This window comes from Drosophila bipectinata, chromosome 3L (genome assembly GCF_030179905.1).
Source record: "Drosophila bipectinata strain 14024-0381.07 chromosome 3L, DbipHiC1v2, whole genome shotgun sequence".
Classification (NCBI taxonomy): domain Eukaryota; kingdom Metazoa; phylum Arthropoda; class Insecta; order Diptera; family Drosophilidae; genus Drosophila; species Drosophila bipectinata.
The window spans coordinates 1457539-1479326 of record NC_091738.1 but is presented as its reverse complement, the minus strand read 5'-3'; the positions used below and the strand labels follow the sequence as shown (position 1 = coordinate 1479326).

General features: G+C 41.4%; 1 protein-coding gene across 4 annotated transcripts in view; it reads right to left on the bottom strand.

The window, feature by feature from the left end:
- rgn (regeneration) overlaps positions 1–21016 on the bottom strand; it is a 41466-nt gene extending 20450 nt beyond the window's left edge. For 3 of the 4 annotated variants that reach the window (XR_001773361.3, XM_017242825.3, XM_017242827.3), the window contains exon 1: positions 20376–21016. The gene's annotated coding sequence lies outside the window, so the exon portion shown is untranslated. Of the gene's footprint in view, positions 1–11996; positions 12028–20375 lie in introns of all 4 variants that reach the window. The other variant, XM_017242826.3, reaches the window with a different exon arrangement.
- Positions 21017–21788: the final 772 nt, after the last annotated feature.

Sequence of the window (21788 nt, the reverse complement as noted above, 5' to 3'; positions counted from 1 at the left end):
AAGTTCCTTTGAGTTTCCCTGATTGAAGAAGCAATCATTAGCCAAACTTGAAACCTCTCAACCTGAAAAGTAAGCCCCTAAATCAATCAAAACCATATTGCACTGTTTTTCTTGCCTTTCCAACATGATTAACGAAATAAAAATAACTCTAATGATCTGGAAACATGACGCATTTGTTCTAAATTCCCTGAATGATGGCCCTTTTCTTCCATCATTTGGCTCATCATTTAGTCATCAGCTTTGAATGGGTCTCGATGGTCGACGAGATGATTCTATTTGGCAGCATCCGAATTTTACACACAATTTGACTTTGGTATTGTGCCAGGGGAGTAGTGGGGTTTTAGCCTTACTACATAACATAAAGAAGGGGCTGATGGACACAAAGGGGGCCTTGGGGTTAAAAGATCAGACAGCTGGCAACGCCGGCTGTCCGCGGCTGCCGACTGCCGTTCCACTTGCCAAATTTTTACGAATTGGCTCACAACTATTACTGTTGCCATTAAAATGCATAAACATTAAACGAGAATTTGTAAAAAGGCCAATAAAAATTTGTTAAATTTGTGCAATAGGCAAACAAAAACAAAGACATCCGGGGAAAAAAGGGAAGCTGCGCGAAGAAAGGCCAGCGAATGTTTAACAAAAATATTTGTAAACGACCAGAAACAGGCCATGTTTTTGTTTTTGCTCGGCTCTTGTCATTTTAACCCAGTTAACCTATGCTGGCCAATGTGCATTTATCTATGCTGCTGCTTGTTGTTTTTTCCCATTGGCCACAAAATTGCTTTGGCATTCTGTTTATTTTGCGGTCAGCAGATAAAATTCAATTCCACATGAAAACGAGGATGAAAATTATGGTTGCTTTGATTATTATTTGTATGTATTTTTGCATTTTTTTTGGGAATTTTTTAGGCTCTGTAATCGGAGGGGAGTGTCCTTGTGGACCGAAGGGCATATAGTTTTTGATTTATTTATTTTAGTTGATAAAAATGCGGCCTGGCGGCTGGAAAAGGTCGGCTGGCGGTGTCGGGTAAAAAACACGACTTCTGTCATAAAGTTCACAATTTCATTTCCGTTCACGGACTCATACATATTTATTTGTTCATATGTGTGTGTATGGCAGTGTGTGTGTGTTTTGGCCATGTTATCTTGTTTACTTGCGAGGAGGAAGCTCCTCGACGCTGAACAACAACAAAAGCCAATTTTTTCATAAATCTCTTTTTTCAGGTCCTGCCGCGCCCCTTCTGGCACTGGCACAGGCACAGGCACTGACTTTTTACAGCTGCATTTAACCTTTTTCTCTTGACATTCAGTTTAAATTTTATGCCCGTGTGTGCCATAAAAAAGTTCCTTACGAGCATGTTGTTGCTCATACGCCCCGTTGTCTGATCCGGGCCGTACAAATTGCTACCTCGTTATAATTATGATGTTTTTACGCCTAACAAGGTGGGGAGCTTGGCTCGGTTTACTCTCTTAACCAAATCAATTCAAGTTCACGCTTCTTATTTATTTACGTGTTTTTTTACCATATTTTTTTTTTGCGCTTTTTTGGCGCGTGTGTGAAATTTTACTTTCCATTTGCCATTTTCCAGGCCTCACTTTCTTTTGTCGTTGCGGTTTCAGTCGCTTTTGGTTTTATTTGATTTTTATTATCAAGCGGCTGCCTAAAAAAATGTAAGGAAAATACAAAACAAGAGAAAACCCAAGTGTATGCTGTTCTTATTTTTTTTTCCTTGGCCTTTTGTTGGTTGGCCATCTTTTCTTCTTAGCCGGCTCGTGTTATTTATGTTGTCTGCTTTTTTGACACACTCTCCCACATTCGGGATATGAAAAAGGAAAAATAAAGAAAAAGTGCCAGTAAATCGGTCTTGGTTCGTGTTTAGCATCAGAATTCTCATGGCAGCCTCGTTTGGGAATTACAAATTTCTACATCCACCAGCCAAAGCCAGTGTGGAAGAAACCTGCAACGTGAGGGACGCTTCCCGAAACAGCATCGACACTGAGGGAAAGGTTAGCTATACTTTGGGGTAACTATTCTTAAAGGATGAGAAATCCCTAATAACGCAATTTATTTTGAAGGTAAAAGAAATTAACTCGAATATCTAATTGTTTAACAATATTTTTTATTACCAATAACCCCTATTTTTAAGCTTTTACTTCTCTCTATACATCTTACAATTTTTCCCTTGAAAAAAACTACTCATTTCCCTTTCATTTGGTCCAAAATGCTGGCCCAAAAATAGTTCGGGGAACACTGTAGCCACATCCCTTTTGGCCCATTTGTACGTGTTGTTAGCACGTTCTGTTGCTTTATGGCCGCTTTATTATGTAGCTGGGTGGGTGAGTCGGCCGAGTCCAGGCGGACTCACTTCCTTTTGGCCAAATAGCCCAAAAACCTCATGTGCGTGGAGCTGTGTGGGTGGGGTGGGTGTGGCGTTTGTTACTCGATATTATGGCTGCTATATAAAGACAAGTGTATACGCCATTATATTTTTAGCATCCCTCTACGTGCGTAACGTGTCAAAAATAAAGCACAATTCTCTGCCACATTTCCAGATTGCGTATACGCCGAGTTGTCGGCTCCTCTATTACCGATGGAAGCTGCCGCCTCCTTCCTCCCCTGGCGGCTTAATTAAATTGATTGAATTTGATTGCTGGCAGTGTCACAGAATTGCCAAATGGCAGATGGCAGACTGACAGACCGGCAGAACGAACGTTTATCTATGCCCAATAATTTTCGAGTACTTTTACCTGTTCCGAGTCATAGGGAAAGAGGATGCAATTACAGCTCTTCCCTAGAATCTCACCTGTGCCAGTCAGCCAGTCTCTTTCCATTTTCTCCCAATTATGCAAATTTTTAGCCTCACTCCGATGAGTGCCGGCAAACTGCTGGCAAAAGGCAGCAATTTCGGCGAAAATGCATTTCGAATTGAATTAATAAGTCCGCCGAAAGAGCTGCTGCGAAAGCAAAGAGATTGCCAAGTTCTTCGCCTCATCGCCGTGGCAGCAAATGAAAATGTTTTTTGAATAATTAATGTGTTTATAATGCCAGAAACGTGCCGGCATGAAGATATTTTAGCATGTCAAAGCCACTTCGGCGAGTGCATCGAGATGTGAGTTGTGTACCCACATGCTCGCATAGCTTCCGTCAGGAGCCTGTCTCATTAGCTTGCCTTGCCAATTTGTGCATTCTAAGCAGTTTGGTTCGGGATTGGGCTTGGGCCCAAGCAAACACACTCCCAGCTGCCGTCGTCATCAGCTTCGTCATCATCGGATACCGGAGAGTCAGCTCATTTACGGGGGTTTCCATTTCATAATCACAACAATGTCGAGGGGTGACTGGGGAAAAGCTCGCGGCAAGCTGTCTGGAACAATGTCGAAGTTGGCTAACAATAACACGACCACAATGCACCATTGGCCCTGAATGGGCCATGCTGGCCATGTTGCAAGGGCAGGCAGCGCAGGCGCAGCTTTTTCCCAGCTCCGGTTCCTTCCTGGAAGGCAACTGAATTACGGTAGAGTGCTCCACTTCAGGTGGCAGCTCCAATTTCCTTAGGTATTCGAAGCTCTTTTTATTGTCTATGGGAGCGGGAAGTGCCAAGACCTGCCACAAATCATGGTAAAGTATTATAAAGCATAGGCCTTGCAGGCTAGCACTTGGAGAAATTATTGAGGGACTTTGCTAAATATATAGAGTATTTTAATAAATATATAGATAGTGTTTAAATTTATTTTATAGCTTGAGGAATATTAGGTTTAATTTGTTAAGCCCAATTCTAAAGGCTATTTCAGCTTCAAATATTTCGAATATAACCATGCCATTTTTTCATGCTATTGTTAAGTAAACTCATTTTCATTTTTTGTTAAGTAAACTTTAAATTCTTTTTATTTAAAATCCCATTCAAAAACGAATGGAAAACGTTCCCGTTTTTGAAAAGTGATGACCTCCTGCGATCACTTCAGCAATCTCTGTGTCTCTAATGGGCCCGATTTTATCTCAAATGTTTATCTCAGACGATGCTCCGTTGGCTGCATGACTTTTCTCCGTTTCTCTACTATTTCTCCGGCGTTTTCTCCCGCTCTAATCAATTTCAAATGGTTTTCGGGGAGTTCGTGCCGTTCGCATTCACTCGCCGCTTATCAGCAGTTGGCAATCTTTCTTTGAAATATTTTTCCATATGGCTGCCGACGCTTCATCTTGTCGAGATTAGGCCAGTTGTAATCACAATAAAAGCAACAACAATAAGGCCCGACTGTCAGAGGCACTCGGTGAATAAATGTTGCCGGCAACATGTTGCATAACAGCGTCCAGCAGCATCCAACATGTTGCTGATATTAGCCAGACAATCCATAAAAAGTTTATTGCTGCAGGTCATGAAGCAGCCCATAAATAAGAAAATATTGGAAAATATTTACACAGACAGTGGGGAATTTCCAAGTGGAAAATGCATTTGGGTCCAATACAAATTTTCATTTCTACAATGGGGAAATATGGACTGGGGGACACGAGACACAAGTCGTTGCAGTTCAACGACGAAGCGAAACGGAGCGATCGATTATCGAGTGTCTAGGTTCTGCTCTGTCTATTTGTGGGTCTTCTTGGTTGTATATTCTATAAGTGGGTTATATAAAAATTACACAAAAAATGCTTATTCATATATGCCATTGTGATTGTTTTAATAAAACTATAATGTCTTAAACTAAAATATTTATTTTAGGAAATAGTTTGAAAGAGGTGTCAGGTCTTAGATGGTTCTTCCTAAGATCTCTGAGACTCTTAAATACAAACCCCACAGAAACCCTACTGCCTTTTCGTTTTCTAAACTTTCGAGTGGCATTCAATGCTATTCCCCAAGACCCCCAGACAGTTGACTAGCTGTTGCACCACCACCCCTTATCCCCCCTATTCTGTGGTGCAACCCATCCCGAACCACTACTGAACTACTTGCCACACATGAGATGGCACGTTTACGAATTTGAATTCAATTTGCGGTGCACTCCATGGGGACCAGCATGCCAGATGAACATGCCACCACTCGAAACCGAGTTTCTCTCTTTTTGTGACCTCTGGCCCGCTGTGGCGCCCCTTGACCTTTGTCCACGTCTATTTTGGATGCGATTTCGATGGCTGCCTGAACTTGAAAATGTATTTCCAGGCACTTGGCCCGCTCCCCCGTTTCCGGGAATGTATTTTATTCTTAAATATTATTTATTTATGGGCCTGGGCCGCCGCATCCCCGGCTAGTGGGCGGGTGGGGACACTGATGTGTATTTATAGCTCCGGCTAATTGCGTTCGACCTTTTGTTGTGGCAGGTCTTGTGCATTTTTCATGGCGGTTTCCATTTGGACTAAGTGTGCAAACGAGTCGAAACTGAAACCGAATGTTTTATGCAGATTAATTGAATCATTTTCGAGCCGGGCTTGTGTATTTTATTCGGTTAATAAATACTTGCGGGTAAAAGTGCATTAAAATTGCATCGATCCTGTTGATTGCACAAGGAATGGGTGAAAAAGCGTGAATATATATTAATGTTTCACATTATATCCGATGAAATCGAATTTTAATAAAATTTTATCATGATAATAAATGCACTGAAATTTTTGCTTTAAAAACGAGCCAGAAACATCAATCACGTTGGGAAATTTATAGACCAGAGCCCCACTCTCCCGCCCATGTGGGTGACATATTTTCCAACTTACTCGACAGTTGCTGGTATTTCTGTGACAATATATAGACGTTAATCTTTTTTGGCACCCACCTCCCAGGTGCCACCTTCCTGGTCCCACCTTCGGGGTATAATTTCGAAATAAATATGCAAAACAAAAGTGCATAAATAAACCAGCGGCATTGATTTGCCGTCCGGTGATATTCCATCGTCTAGATGGGCAGATGGCTTTGCTTTCGGCAAATCATCAATCATTCAGTACATCATTCCGGAGTCCATACAATACATCAATACATGCCAGAGCAAGCCAAATAATACTCGTCGAATTTATGGGCACAACAATGGAATAAAACAGAAGCACAACATTGTTTAACCCAAATACTGAATACTGAATGGAAACTCTGCTGAACACTGCAAATAAATCATTAACTATTTGATATGTTTAGTTGGAGGTGGAACTGTGACACCAATGAAGGCCTAAATGACTGCCAGTTCTGCCATAAATTTAAAATAATCTCTGCCAGCAGCGGTCTTCTAAATAGCCTCGGTGGCTCCTCCTCGAGAAAAACAATTAATTGTCAATTAGGTTCGAGGGAAACCTGTCGCAACAAGTGTTTGCTCTGCCCTTCCGTCTCATTTTTGTATTTTCTTGAATTATTTTAAGTGGAAAACCGTCTGAGTCTCAAATTGCTCAGAGGGTGACTAATTTCGGGCTAAAAATAGGTAGGAAAATTGCCAAGAAAATTGGCACGCTTCTAGTTTAACGCACACAGAGCCCCCACAGAAATAAGACACAAATGTTTACCCAAAAAAAAAGAAAAAGAAAATCTGAGGAAAACTACCGCGAAGAGCAGAAATGAAAGTGTGAACCAATTAGCCAACTAAATTATGGCGAGAAGCCTAAAAGCTTATCCGAATTTCGCGCAGGATTTGGGTGAATTTTCTATAGATAGTGTACATTGTCGGTGAAATGTTTGAGGTTTGTAGAGCTTGAGCGGAAAGCTAATGAAAATAATCAATATTGTTTCACTGACCAAGTCACGAGGTAATCCATTAAGTAGCCTCTCAAAATAGATACTGACGAAATAGTAAAAGATATAATAAATATATGTGCGAATTATAAATCGAATGAGTGTTCATGTCTCAAGGGAAATTAAATTTCTCACGCCTGTTGAAGACACTTCTAACGTCATGCCTTTGAAATATGTTCAAAATAGACTATAGATTTATGGGTCTTGTCGCTTTGTCAGCACAAACATTAGTAGATATACGTTTTATAATGTTTTTAATGGTGTTTTTGAGGAAATATCAGTTGAAAGAATGTTTCCTTTATTTAAGTTATGGAAATGGGGATAATAAACAACCGAAAGTGAAATATATTCTCAAGATTAGTAATCCCCGTATGTCGTCAGATGTTTCCAAAAATGTTTAATATTTTCATTCAATATATCTTCCACTTGGAAGCTTCTTTCTCATTTGCCTAAGTAGGACCCCAGGCACCAGTCCTGCAGCCCTGAATGTTGCGATATTTTTTGATGGAGGGGACTGGGTATAAATAATAGAAGTTCTTGGCTGGCCTTTGGCTGATTTTATGATCATCCAGCCACCGGGAAGCCTCCACACTTCCATTACCATTTCCATTTTCGTTTCAAACAGTGAGCGACTGACATGCGAACTTCCGTTTCTCGGGGCAGGAAATGCAAATAAACAAAAGGCCAGCAGCTCCCTATCTCTCGGCCTGTTTGTGCGGGCGAATTGATTTTTATGGGCCGTAAGTTTGGGATATTTATGCAGCCACCCTGGCCCGACAAGACCAAGTAATCCATGGAGCAGGAAGAGCACTCGGGATTTGTTTATGGAAATGGCAATGCCAAAACCCCACACTCGACCATGAGAGAAGTTTTGCGGTATCTTTAATGGAACATTAGCACTGCAGACGGACGACGGACGACGAACGACTGACGGCCGGCAAAAAATTATAACTTGAGCAGCAAGTTGATTATGCTTGATGGAAGGAAACTGGCCAAATACAAAGAACAGCCTGAAAAAAGGGCATAGAATAAAAGGAGAAAATCGCCTCCGGGCCAAGTCCGGTGGGGAGGCACGTCACTTGAACAACACTCGCTTTTTATACGAATTATTCCTCCGTTTTCATGAGAATTCTTCTTTTTTATTTCGCCTTTTCGGGGTTTTTTATTTTAATGCGCGAGCATTAACAGCCCAAGAGTTTGGCTTTTATTATTGCTCATTTGCACAGTTGTCGGCTGTCCTGTTGTCCTACCGAGTCCTGGCTGGGAGGTTGAGGGCTAACAACATTATGTTTATTTCACTCCCAATGAGCGATGGCACTTTGGTCGAGCGGAAATTCCCGGAATGATGTAAATGCTCTTTCCTGAGATTAAATAACTTTTGGCAACAGCCATTTCTTAAAGAAAAAGTGAAGTCTTTAAAGCGTATTCGACTTCTTAATTAAATCCATAAAAAATAATAATATGCTATATTTCTTAAAGGGTATTGCAGAGCTTATAGTTCTTAGGCTTCCACTCCCATGAGCGGAAAAGTTCATGGAAATTCAATAAGTTTTCTTTCAAATGAAGTTGGTTTAGCTCGTTTTTTATTTGCCTTTTCCCTTTGCACTTTTCAAGCAGATTCCGACGCTTTGCCTTAACCGTTTTAGGCCGTCTCTTTTTGTTCTTGGCCATTTCACAAGTTTTAATTAGCCGCATTTTATGCAAACGCTTTTAAATCAACAAAAGTTCTGAAAAACCGAGGCCCAACAGATAAATGCGAGACAAAATTGAAAGGCTTTTGGGGTGGTGGGTGGCTGCCAAGGTGGCTGCTTTGGGTGGCGAACTGGCAGAGTGGGTGTGGCACTTTGGTGCTGCGGGTGCGAGAAAATCAATTAGCCCGCGGCTGAGTGGCGGAGTGGCTGAGAGTGAGTCCGGGAACTCTTTCCTAATCGACGTGTGAGCTGGGTGATGGAAAGGTGCTCCGCCCGTTCATATCTGCATCTCACTGCGCTGTTTCCGTTGTTCTTCGCCACTCGTTTCCGTTTCCTGCCCGCATTGCAGCTCTAGCTTCCTCCTTTCCGCCCGTTTTGCCATCATTGCTGATGACTTTTGTCCTTGTTCGCCTTCGGGTAAATATTGAAACAACTGATTAGTTTGAGTGAGCTCAGCTTGTTCCAGCTGACATGAAAGTGTGTGTGGTGTTTTCTGAATGCACTGAGAGAAAAAAAAACCAAAACATATTATATTTCACTTCTTAAAATTGACTATGAATTCCATGAATGTCCCTCTTGCTTTACAAATTTGCAATCCAATTTTGAATAAAATACTTTTGAAATACTTATCAATAATATCTATATCTGCAAAAATACCTATTCTCCCCTAACCCAAGCCTATGGCATCTCCATTTTCATTGTGAAAACATTTCAAATTGCCTGTAATGATACGTTGTACTGGGCCAAATCGAATTGTTGAATTATTTATTGGCCATTCTAATTGATGTAAACGAGCCATCGCTGTGAAGGCAGATCCGGGCTAAAATATTCATTTCTGTTTATGGCATTCAGACTCCTGAAGGATGTGTACGAGAGTGCCAATACATGGTATATTGCCTGCTGGATTGCCTGGGAGTATGCAACAGAAAATTGCATTTTGCATTTTCTGTTACTTTGTAATTATATTTACCATGCAAGCGTTTTGTCTCAGTTACTCGACATGCCATCCCCAAAGTACCAAATGGGTCCTGGTTTCCCTAACCCCCTTAAACCCCTTAGCCGTAACCCGTAACCCGTAACCCATAACCCCCACCCTTGCCAAACTTAAATGACATTTGAGTTGCAGACTTTTCCTAATGGAATCACAATTTCCCAGCCATCCCAGTCAGACACACGCGGCGGCGGCGTCACAGGAAAACTTGGGCGAATACTCGTATATTTTTGTTGTCTTATTTAACTGCAAAGTTGAGAGCAAATAAACCGATCCCCCCGATGTGGGCTGTGGGCTGAGCGGGAGTGGCAGCAAAATGTCGCACAAATTGGACTTAATCAAATTGCCAAAATGTTGACAACCGAAAGGAAAGAAATGTAAGAAATATTTGGCACACTGCCTTTGTTTTCGCCTTTCGAACTTTTCCCAAAGTCCTTTCCCCAAACAAGAAAAGAAAATTGAAATATAGGCTTCTGGGTTTTCTTTGCTACTAGTCCTTGTATCCCGGGGATAAGTTAATTAAAAGCTAAGCGATTAGCCAATCAATTGATGGCCAATAATGGCCAAGATAAATACTGAGCCACTTTTATTGGCAATCTCGACAAAAGCAAATCCTTTTGCAATTACAATTAAATGCAATTTATTGTTCGAGGGGCTTTGTGCCAAGCGTGCCGACCTACAAATTATTATGCAGACTGGCTAAAGTTGGCCAAGAACTTAGCCCATTGCTGGTCTAATTGAGTTGTGCTGCAGGTGGAACCGGCAACTGTGAACAACAATGAAAGTCAATTAACTGGCTAAGCCAGGGAAAACATCTTCATTATGTAGTGGAGGCTGGCAATTTGAATAAGCGCTAAAAATTCATTTCAAGTGACCCAATTAACAAAGCAGGAACACCAGCAACACGAGTAGCACCAGCAACAATCGCATTAAACGTTTAATTACAATGTCCCACCGAGTTTCTTTCTCTCTCTCTGGCCCTGGTGTTGTGTCTCTTTCTTATCTGGGCGGCACTTCCGCTGCTAACAAGCGTATCCTTTCCGGCCTAGCTCTGAAAAGGATTTTAGCAATTTGCGTTTTGCATTTTGCCGAGCTCCCCTGATCCCGACCCCGTCAGGCCACTCCACTCCGGTCTCTATTTTTCCAGATTGCACATACAGGCCAGTAGTTAGTTGCTGCCGCTGTTTGTTCACTGTGTTTTTGTATATTGAGTGGCACTCCATTGTTGACCTGCTTCGAAAACAAGCAACAACTGGGCAGCACCACCTACGCACTTGCACTTGCAATCGCAATCGCAATTGCCGAGCCACCCAACTGGGTCAGCTGGTCGTCCCACCAAGGTGGATCCTTTTGTTCGGATCGGAGCACTGGCTCTGACCACTTTCAGACATATGGCCCTTAGGTTTTATGTCTTTGAAAGCATGTCGGAAAAGCAAACAAAGAAATCAGTGGACATGGCTCGGGACATGTTAATGTTTAAGGGAAGACAACAATGCCCGAACGGTTTTGAAAAATACTTGCCAATTAGACAAAAGTTTAAGGATCACTTCTAGTAACTAGTGCTTAAGCATGGGAGTATGGGAATCCTGGACAATCGCCAGGGGGTCCTTGTCAGTTGGGGACTGATTTAATTGAAAACTGAACCATCAAGGCATTGGCCACCCTCGGGGCCTACAACTCTGCGATATGCACGCCTGCCAGCGACAAACCGCAATGCTCGGCGAAATCTGCATTGGAAATAACCCCAAAATGTCTGATTAGCCAGTCGACATGTGGCTCGTGTCGCCCCACCATTCCACTCCACTCCACACCACACCACACCACTCAACTCGACTCAATTCGATTTGATTCTCCATGGCGTTCGATAAACAAGCCAAACTGATGCGCCTAATTGGCTGCGACCCATGCCGAATGCAGTGCGTGAGTCGCCACCAGCAAATGCATTTATGCAAACACCGGGCAGACATACGGATAGAAACATACATACACGTATGCCTAAATAGTTGCAATATTTATATGCGTGGGCTGGCATCGCTGACATAAACAAACACAACAACTTCATTAACGGGCGAACCAACAATGTTCCCATTTTACTGGCTGATTGACTGATTATGGTCAAGTGGCTGACGGCATCCCACCGCCAACCCAATCCAACCCCCCGAATGCTCAACCTCTAAATTTTTATTAATTATCGCACAAGTTTTTACATTTATTTATCATGCACGGCCCGCTGTTGAATTGCGAATATTTTATGCTCGGTGTTAATTTTTATTTGCCGTTTTTCGCCATTGGCTTATTCACATTTTTGTTTTTTCTTAATTTTTATGAACGCTCTGCGATCGCATTTTGTTTTGCTTAATTGCGCGTGGCGAACACGCGGCGTATACGTTATGTGTGTCTGACGCGTTGCATTGCTCATACGCACTGGTGTGCGGACTGAGCTCTGGGAACCGTGCCGGGAAAAACGCTTTTCGCAACGAAATGATATGTTTCCACCAATATAATGTGTTTTTGCCTATCGGCTGTTGCATTGCATTTTATTTTTATGTATTTATAGATTTTAGAAGCATTGGAATATTAAATTACAAATTATGGGCATTCAGATTAAAAAATATTTACCCTTTAGTTTCAGTTAGGAATATAGAGTTACCTGTAATGGGAAAGGAAGAATTTATTTAATGATGTATTTCTGAGTAAATTGTACTTTATATTGTGTCATTTGAAGACTCTATAGTTCCACTTAAAAAGATATACTATTCTATTCAAACATTCACTTTGATGACCCATTGTTAGCTTCGAGTCTCGTATGCTAAACTATTTTTCGTTGTCACATTTCTGCTAAACAAACTCAAATTAAGCTCATCATAAGTAGCTGTCTCCCGACTAGAGATCTACTTGCCTCAGTTGCCAACTGCAACAAATGACATGTTGTGGGGCGAACGAGAAAATCTATGGCTGCAGTGGAAAAATTTCTCGCACTGGATTAGCGATGCAAGGCAGCTGGGCAAACAAGAGGGGGTCGGACTGCGAAGAGTTAAATTGCAAAGCAGCTGCACAAGGCAAATGAAACTAACAAAAATAAATGCACAACAAAAGGGGGTACACACACACCCCTCACTGCCTCTGGGGGGAATACACATTTTTTTTTTGCTCGTCGCAAATATTTCAATTTTTTCCTCTGCTGGCTTGCAACATTTTCGCGTTTCCTTCGGCTTGAGAATGTTCTCTGAACTTTTCCCACATGCACGGAACTCACAGAAGGCCAGGCCGGGCGGGCCCAGGATGCATGGGAAATTACATTATAAATTCAACCCGGCTCCGGTGGAAGAAATCTATTTAAATGTCCACACACAAACAACCTGCAAAAATACATTCAAATTGCATTATGCCGCAATCAATTTTCCATTAAATTGTGTGGCAAATCATTGACCAAACTCTAAGCGAAAAAAGGCAGAACAAACAGGCCAAAAAATATGAATTACATTTTCCACAATTCCACGAGGTGGGGCGGAAACGGGGTGCCTCGGATTGTTTGCAATTTGCATAAATAGCGGACAGATCTCTCCCCAGGGGGAGGCGCCGCCACTGGGGTGGTGGAGCATCCTGGTTGGAAGAGAGATTTATGCGACTGTGCGCCGCCAATTTATGCCGGAAATTTTTCGGCACATTTCTGATATATTCTCATTGAAATTGAAAACATATTAAACGCACATTAATTTCATATGTCAAATCCAAGACTTCGAGGCATGTCAAGCGGATGGGTGATGGATGGAGTTGGAAAGAGTCATTGAAGCATGTCGGAAATGTATTTAATATTAAATAATGTGAGGTATATGCTCTAAAGTTCAGAATAGTTTCCTCTCTCGGATAGCACACTTTTCACAAGATAAGGTTTTCAGATAAACTTGAGACTGCTGGGCTATCTTATCTTCTTAGCCAGTTCCCGAGAATTCAAAATGAGCACATCCCTTTCGCGATTCTGGCCATCTGGGTTAGTTAATGGGGTTAAGTGGCCCGATTCGCCCAAAGGTTCTCTGACTGGATCTTATCAGCGGTCGCGGTTAATCATCGACTTTGTCAACGCCATCTCGGCAAGCAGTTTTGCATATTTATGGCGTTTTCATTTATGAACTGACGCAATAGAATTTATAATGAGCCAGAGGCCGCCAGCTTCCTGGCCTAATGTATTACATCATTAATTCTGAGCAGCCGAATTCATCAAGGGACTCTCGGCGATAAATAAGCCAAGTTGATTAATTTCGTTGAACTTTAAGTCTGATTTTACGACTGCCTACTTCCCACTAGATTGGCTTAATTAGAAATATAATTTAACACCTTGTGTGAAGTCAGAAACTTGTTTTATCTGTAAGCTATTTTTAAACCAAATCAAAACAAAATCTATAAAATAAATAGTGAGTAGAGCTTTGAATAGAGTTATAATCCAATTCCCTGAAAGGAAATACCTAAATGTTGCCTCACTTTGGCGACAACTGGAGCTCAGAACTCTGGCGTCAGAAATTAATCCATTATAAGGCCTAAAAAGCAACAAAGTTTCAAGCTTTGTTTCCCTTTGGGGCTGACCAAATAATTCATTGGACCTCTTGGGCTCGATCACTCACGATAAGGGGACCCTAGTCCCAAAACACAGGGGTTCTTGTTCCCAGTTGTTATAGTTTTGTTTGTTTAATTCTCTTTTTGTGGATTTGTCAGCAACATGATCTGCTATATTTGGCATTCCGAACGCACAATCGGGTTGAAAGTTTTTTATGTATTTCATGTTGTTGGAATTCAGCAAGAGCGGCTTCTCTGGGCCGCCTTGATTATGCTTGAGAGTCTCGGTTTCAGCCTAATTGGCATTTTTAGCGTGTCTCCGTCCCTGTCCCTCTCTCTTTCTCAGTTTCTCAAATTCTCATGCGTCAACGCACCCAAAACATATTTTATATGGTTTCGCTTTATTGTTCTTGACAATTTTTGCATGTCGAAGCCGAAAACTTTTCGGGCGCTTTCTTTTCCCCCCTTATTTTGGCCAAAAAGCTACGAGTGTGGTGTCTGTGCAATTATAATACTGCCATATCTCACCGATTTTGTCTCGGGTCTGGGGACTGGGTGAAGCCATAAAAACAGATTTTACGAGTATGTTGGCAATTTGAAAGTTTTTCGATTTGTTATGGGCAAAGCGAGCCTTTTTAAGGCTCTTAAAGGTGTGCGAACGAGGCGATTATGATGTAATTCATGTCAGGTTTGAAATGGATTTTTGGCAATTCCAATAAACGTGGAATTTGGGAAGAGCCATGTTATAAATTCAAAGGGATAATGTCATGATTCATAGTGCTATTTTTTTAGTTCTTTGAATATTATTACAAAAAGAACTTAGATGTTAGGTAAACTATCATAAAATACATTTTTTCCAGGTACTCCACTCTTGCTCGAGTTTCGCTGAGGTCAGCTTGGGAACAGTTCTCGAAATTTGTAAAATCATGCCCCATTCCCCTCTAGTGTTACAGCACATTCTAACAATTTTGTACTTTGTCCCGTTACCGTGAAAAAAATCATAAAAAAAAAGACAGAGGAACGTTCGCAGAATGACACTTCAGTTTAATGAACCGCCGATTCGCGACAGTTTGAACAGACTGGGCAACAAAAATGAAAAATAAAAAAATAAAAAAAATATATAATGTAAGCCAAGTTGAACTCGAATGTCAAAGTCAGCGAAACCCGACCACCTCTGGGGAAGAAGCGGCTAAAATCATGGTAATTCCCAACTCCACCTAAATGGCGCATAATTAAGAGTAAAAACCGCAGAAAAGAAAACAATTTGCAGCCCGATGGAAATTGTCAGGCGGTGGTGCTGGCATTTCCACTGTGGTTGGGTGGTGCGTTTCACTAAATTATCAGTATGTGCGCTTTTTTTGCTCGTCTGACCAGTGCAGTTTTGGTTTTTTTTCTCTTCGGTCGGTAGGTGGCTAAATTCTGCATTGAATTTGGCCATTCGATGGACCAAAAACTAGGGGTTTGAGCTGCTGCCATCAAGAGCACAGCAGGAAGGCCAAACATCGACTAAATTAGGCTGCCCGGACGGGTTGTGTTGCAGCTTCAAAGGCGAAATATTAAATAAAGAGCCAACTCCTGCTGTTTGACGGACTTAACCCTTTATAGAAAAATATTTTCCAACAAGATCTATAGATAAAAGTAATTTAATCTATTGTTTAATATATTTTTCTATTTATACTTTTAGTTACAAAAAATATATGTATATTTAATCCACTTGTGTGGTTACTCAATGGGTTAATTTTTAGTCGGGCCACGGGGCGTATGCGCAATGCCGCAACCTTTGGCACAAAGCCTGTAAAAAACATGGAACTTTGTGGCGGGCGCTCCTTATAATAGGCCTTCGCCTGCTGAATGGCCACGCCCGGGTCAAGGACAACCGCCCACAAGCCGCTCCCAGACAGGAAGCTGCTAGCTCGGCTCAGCCACTTACCTAGCCGCTAACCCCTCGAATGAAATACCAAGCCATTCGATCGATTAGAGATTGTTCGAGATTGCGCTCTTAAAACATGCTCAGCGTCTAATGCTGTTCAATCAACGAAATTAAAGCTATCGCCTGAGCAGACGCCGTCTGGTCGTCCTCATCATCGCTTCCCAGCTAATGTCAACAATCTATAATGCATCGACATGACAGCCGTCGGATCAAGCGCCAACGTAAAACTCATCGCCACTCATCTGGAGACGGGCCGGGCTCGATCGTAATGGCTGGCAGTTTGTTCGCAAATTGATTTTTATTACAGCAGCCAAGGCGAATAATTTGCCACAAAATAAATATTTAAATTCGAGAATTTTTCATTCTAGTGTGGGCATTACACACTCGGAATGAATTGGTTGTCATTAAGTGGGTTGGCAGGGAGGATGTTGGGGAAATAAAATATTGAGATGTTTACTGTAATGGAACGGGGCATTAAAATGGAAATTTGTTTTTAATCTATTCTAGAACTATTCATATCTTATGACTTTTATCTTTGATGGAATAATTAATATCTATCATTTTGGAACAAATTCTTTATAAATAGTTCATTATGCCTTTTTGATTTAATTGCAAAAAAGCTCAAAACAAAGAATTCCAGCAATTTCTGGGCATTGGAAAGTCAAGTGGCCTGGCCAAAAACAAAAAAACTGGAATTCCAAACTATTTCAAGTTGCCATTTAGCCATAATAATCCCGCAAGTAGAACACACAAGTTAGGGCCCCCAGAGAAAGCATATTATGTGTTCCACATGTTCCAGCGACGACTAATCTAATCTATGCTTATCTATTTGAACAGTAGCACCGAGTGGCGGAATGTGGCTGGAACCACTGGCTGTATGGCTGGAGGTGAAAATAAGTTTTTAAGCGATGGCCAAGATGGAAGACCTAGCAGGAGGCACCTGGTACCTGGGAGGTCTCATGCAATTAGCAGAAATTGCAAATTAATAATCATGTCTCGTGTGGATAACAAGGACAAAAGCCAACACACACGACACCCACTTAATAGAAGGTATATAGTATGTAAGAGGTTGTCCAGGGAGGGTCTCCTAAAGAGGGGCTTTCGAGAGGGGTTTTGGTGGGCGGTTGGTTACAGAAACCATAACAATTTGCAAGGGTATGAAAAATGTATGCAGAGCAAACTTTAAATTCATTACACACACGCAAAGTCAGCAGAGGTAGTCAGAGACACTGAGAATAATTTTAAAGGTAAACAAATAATATAATGTCATTTTTTTACATATACTTCTGGTAAGTCTACCTTTGAGAAATACATTTTCATCTATCCTTTTAAGAATTTCTAGAATATTATGATGGAGGATCAAAGCTCCCTTTCTCTTAGTGTATAAAGAAGGAAAGTAACAGAGAGAGAGGATAAAGGAGGAAAGGTGACAGGTTTTTCCCTGCGGCAGTACAGTGCGGAACATGTGGACATGGGCAGGCCGAGCAGTTTGTTTAAACTGCGGTCGCCTGCCAGGATGTGTCGAATGCTATCCGCACCCACACACGTGCATAATATCCTTTGGCGGCGTGTGTGTGCTGGCTGGCGTGCCCATTCGCACTTTCAATAAGTTCCACTTACTCACACACACCCGCCGCCTCGGAAAGGATTACATCAAATGTGGGCGGTGGCCCTGCCCCCAAACTCTTTGGCAGGTAATTTGAAAAATTTTCGTGCCTCGCTTCTATTTACGCTTTTATCTCTGTGCCACATTTACCAGAAGCCCCCCAAGCCTCTCTCCCCACTATCTAAATGCCCCTGTATTTTTTTCCAACCATTTCTATTTCTTCATTTCTATTTGCCGGTCTTATCCATTTCTTTAACACTATACGATGCAATGTGTGTCTTCCAAAGGGCACTGAGGAATATGTCTTTTTAGAGGTAAGAGTTCGAAACTAGAAGCATAAACATAGAAATATTTTAAAAAATTATTTAAATAAAATCACACACACAAAGAGAAATAATGTACATGTAATGAAATATTAAGATATTATTAAGTTAATATTTAAGACAAGTATTTCCACCTCAACTTGTTAGTATAGCCTACTTTTTTTCTTCCAGTGCCCCTCGTGTTCGTGTTAACCTTGGCCAGGGCATTAAAACCGTGCCAAGTGTCGAAGCGAACTGACTCCTGGCCAGGCCCCCAAAAAAAGGAAAGAAAAGATATTTAAGAAGCAGCCAAGGCAGTTGCGACACCAACACAAAAGCCTGGAAACTGGACATTTATTGAAGGATCCACCTTCGGCTTTGTCTGCTTCTGCTCCTGCCCCTACCCTGCCCCCACCTGAGCTCATTTAAAATTCGGCAAGGTGTGTGGCTCCATGTGTGTGTGTGGCCCATTTCTGTACCTTCTTTCTTTCGGCCAAAAGGCTCCCTTCCATGGTCCCTCCGTTTTCCCTCAGTGTTGTCTTACGCTTCCTTTCGTCTATCTTGGCTTTCTCTGGTGCTTATCTCACTGAACTGTTGCATTTTTAATGCCATTTTATTTCATTTTTATTTTTATGCTCTTGCCAAAATGTTTTTTCTGTCCCTCCTCATTTCGGTCTTCTTTAATTTGTTTGTTATGCTTTTTTTCCTTAGTTCGCATTCTCACATCCCCGGCACACACTTGGAACTTTATCATTTTTGTCTCTGTGGAGAACCGAATGGGATTCTAGGGAAGTACGATAGTGATCCGAGGGGATTCGTACATTAGAATATTGGTCGAGATAAGTATTTGGAAAGAGCTCCAAAACTATGATTTATTGGAGGTCGAGTTGGGACAAAGGGATAGTTACTTATAACATTAATAGAAGATTTAAAAGAATCCAGATCTTATCCTTTTTTCCCGAATTACTCCTTATAGGGTAAGCCCTATTCGAACATCCTGTTGTATCTCAACCACCTCTACCGCAAAGTCTTATTTTTTGCTGGCTAATGTCTATTTTCTTGTATTTTGGTCTCTTTTTCTGCATTTCGGCATTTTATGATATCCCCGCGCGAATTCTGGCCGTTTCTGAATGCATAGGGCTTTGTTTTCCATTTTCTGCGGGATACTTCCTTCGCTCCCTCGGATTTGTTTATTTTTTTTTATATTTTTTTGCTGAAGAAAGCAATGTATTTTTAGTGGATTCTGCTAAATGTCTAAAAATATGCGGCATGTCGAGCACCTGAATGGCATCAGTCTATGGAGTGGGAAGAGAGCCGTGGCCTGCCGTGGGGAGGGGCAGAGTGTCAGGGTCCATTCGGCTCGCTTTTTTATTTATGACCCTCGAAAAAAGCGATTCGTGCATTTGGCTTAAATCTCTCAGCCTCAAGCAGGAGGAGACCGTTGAAGGTCACCAGTGGAGCGGCTCCCCAGCACCACCTCCACCTCTCCAAAAAAAAATAAAACCAAATCGATTTTAACGATTATTATTCCTTGGCTTGTCGGCTTAGTCACACTCACTACTCACTTGGCCCGAGTTGGTTTATGAATATTGAATGCATTTTGGCACGGCTGGCAAAAAAATAAGAAAAATATTAAAAAATAAGAAACCCACTTCTGATTGACAAAAGTGTGGCAAGGACATTTAGCGAGTAGCCAGTTCTGACGACACTGCCACATTAGCGCTAATTGATGACCAAGACTGAGCAGTGCCACGCCCCCTTTACAGCGCTAAGCCCGCCTCGTTCCATACGGCCAGTGACAGCTCATTAATAAGCGGATTTGGCCCTTTGGAGAGCATGTCCTTTTGGCCTTCGCTCTGTGTTGACGAGCTAATCTACTGCATAAATCTACAGTTTTGTTAACAATCCCAACAAGAGCTCAGATATACCAACAAAGGCAATAAAAAGCCACCGAATAAATGGCCAAAAGGCACAGAGCAAAATTTCTGGCTCGTCAAAGTGATTTGAAAATATTGTCACTCTTATCTCGGACATATGACATTATTAATTTAAAAACTGATATTTTTAACTCAAACTCAATTTTTTTTTAGCAAATTAGTTATCAGTTATCGCCATGGAAACCAGTTAAAACATTCCCAATGGATGTTTGCAGTTTTTGGGTCATTGCGATAAGATAGCGAAAAATAATAATCTCTTGCCTCAAAAATGTGATGTCTCTTTTAAGCCACTTGCCCACGAGGAAAGCCTTTCAATTAAACGAACATTATTGCTTTCTCTGTAGCACAGTGCAGGGGGTCAGAGGTGAGTCCAGGGGTCGTGGGAGTGGCAACATCATTGGGGCAGGTCCCAGCACTTAATTAGAATTGTGCCTGAACGGAATAGAATATAGCGCGGCAGTGGGATAATTTATGCAGCCCAAGGAAACGGACGACGAAAAGAATCTTCGGCATTAAGTATTTCTGCCATTATTTATAGCCCAAATACGTATACGAAATATTCCAATCATGTTATGCAAATGCCCCAGGAATATCCAGAAATCGAATTGAAAATTTTGCGAGTTAATTGTTTGATTTTCACTTTGCTGAAAAAAAGCGTCTATGATTGCTTACCTTTCTTAGATTTCCGCCTGGGCTAAGAGTGCAAATAATTTGAAATGCAAATATGCAGAGTTCCCTGCTTTCTAAGCTTCACTCCGCGATGGACTTTTGCCAAAAAGGAAAAATATATATCGAGTATATATATCTTTTTTTTCGAGGTTTCCGCAACTGACAGACTGTCCTAGGCAAGACTATTCGCGGGTCCGCGGCAAATATTGAAACTTGATATTTATTTTGGTATATATACTTTTGTTGGACAAATCAAGCCAATTAGCGCGATTTTGGCGGTGAGGCTTTGACACAAGAAGTCGAATGGCGAATGGCGGGCCGATATAACAAATGTAACCGGCACGAGCTAAATTTCACCTGCACCTGCCAAGAAACACTTGCAACTAAGGTAAGTAGGTGGCACTGGCGAATATAAGACAATGGGCTATGATGGGCTATCGGCACTTGTTGTCCCAGTCAAGTCGTTCGGAAGTTCAGTTTTCTTTTTACTTTTTTTTTTAGATGGTAGGTAAGGTTTCGTTTTGTTTTTATTTTATTTATTTTTTTTAGGCAACCACTACTAACTATTTAGCGGCAGTTTTTCGAAGATGCCGAGGAACGCGTGCGTTCGTCACGAGCGTAAAATTGCGACTAACCGACTGGCAATCGCAAAGCCCCAAATGCTCCACTGCCGGCTTGCTGTGCCTCCACTGGCATGCTTTTGCTTTGCTTTTTCTGTTGCTGTTGCTGTTGCTGGTGCTTGGCCAACAAGTCTCTCTGCTCACCGAAGTGACGTCACTTTGATGAGATGCTGTTTTAGCCGAGAGAGGCCCTGGGGCCCGGCACTTGGCGAAATCTTTGGGGCCAAGATATAGAAGGCTATTACAAAAATACCAGAATATATATTTAAGAAATTGGGATTAAATATATGTCCGTTGTTTAGCTCACATATAGATTCATATATTTAGAAGTGGTTATTAAATAATTTAATCTTCTTAAACTACCCACGGCTCTTATTTTAATAGTAACTGGTTTGTACACATCGTTTGATTTTTAATAATGGTTTTTTTTTTAGTAATATTTAAGTTCTAAAATAAAAAAATTATTCCATTTCTCAACAAACAACCTTTGAATTTATATATTTAAAAAAAAAAGGTTTTTTAATTACTTAGAAACTAATTTAATGTCTATTCTTTAAAAAATATATATTCTTGCAAAAACCTTATGAGCAAGACATTTATTTCTAAGCCATAAAAATTGTCATATTTTTTTTCTCCATTAAAAACACGAGCGTCGTCGGGAATTCTCTCGCGAATTAGCCGGCTCTGCTCAGTCACATGTTGCAAATTGGCACTGTTGCTTCTCCGCGGCAACATGTTGCCAAGTTCACCGAAGTTTGGCGCGCTTTTAATAATTTTTAAAGTGCGTTCCGATTCC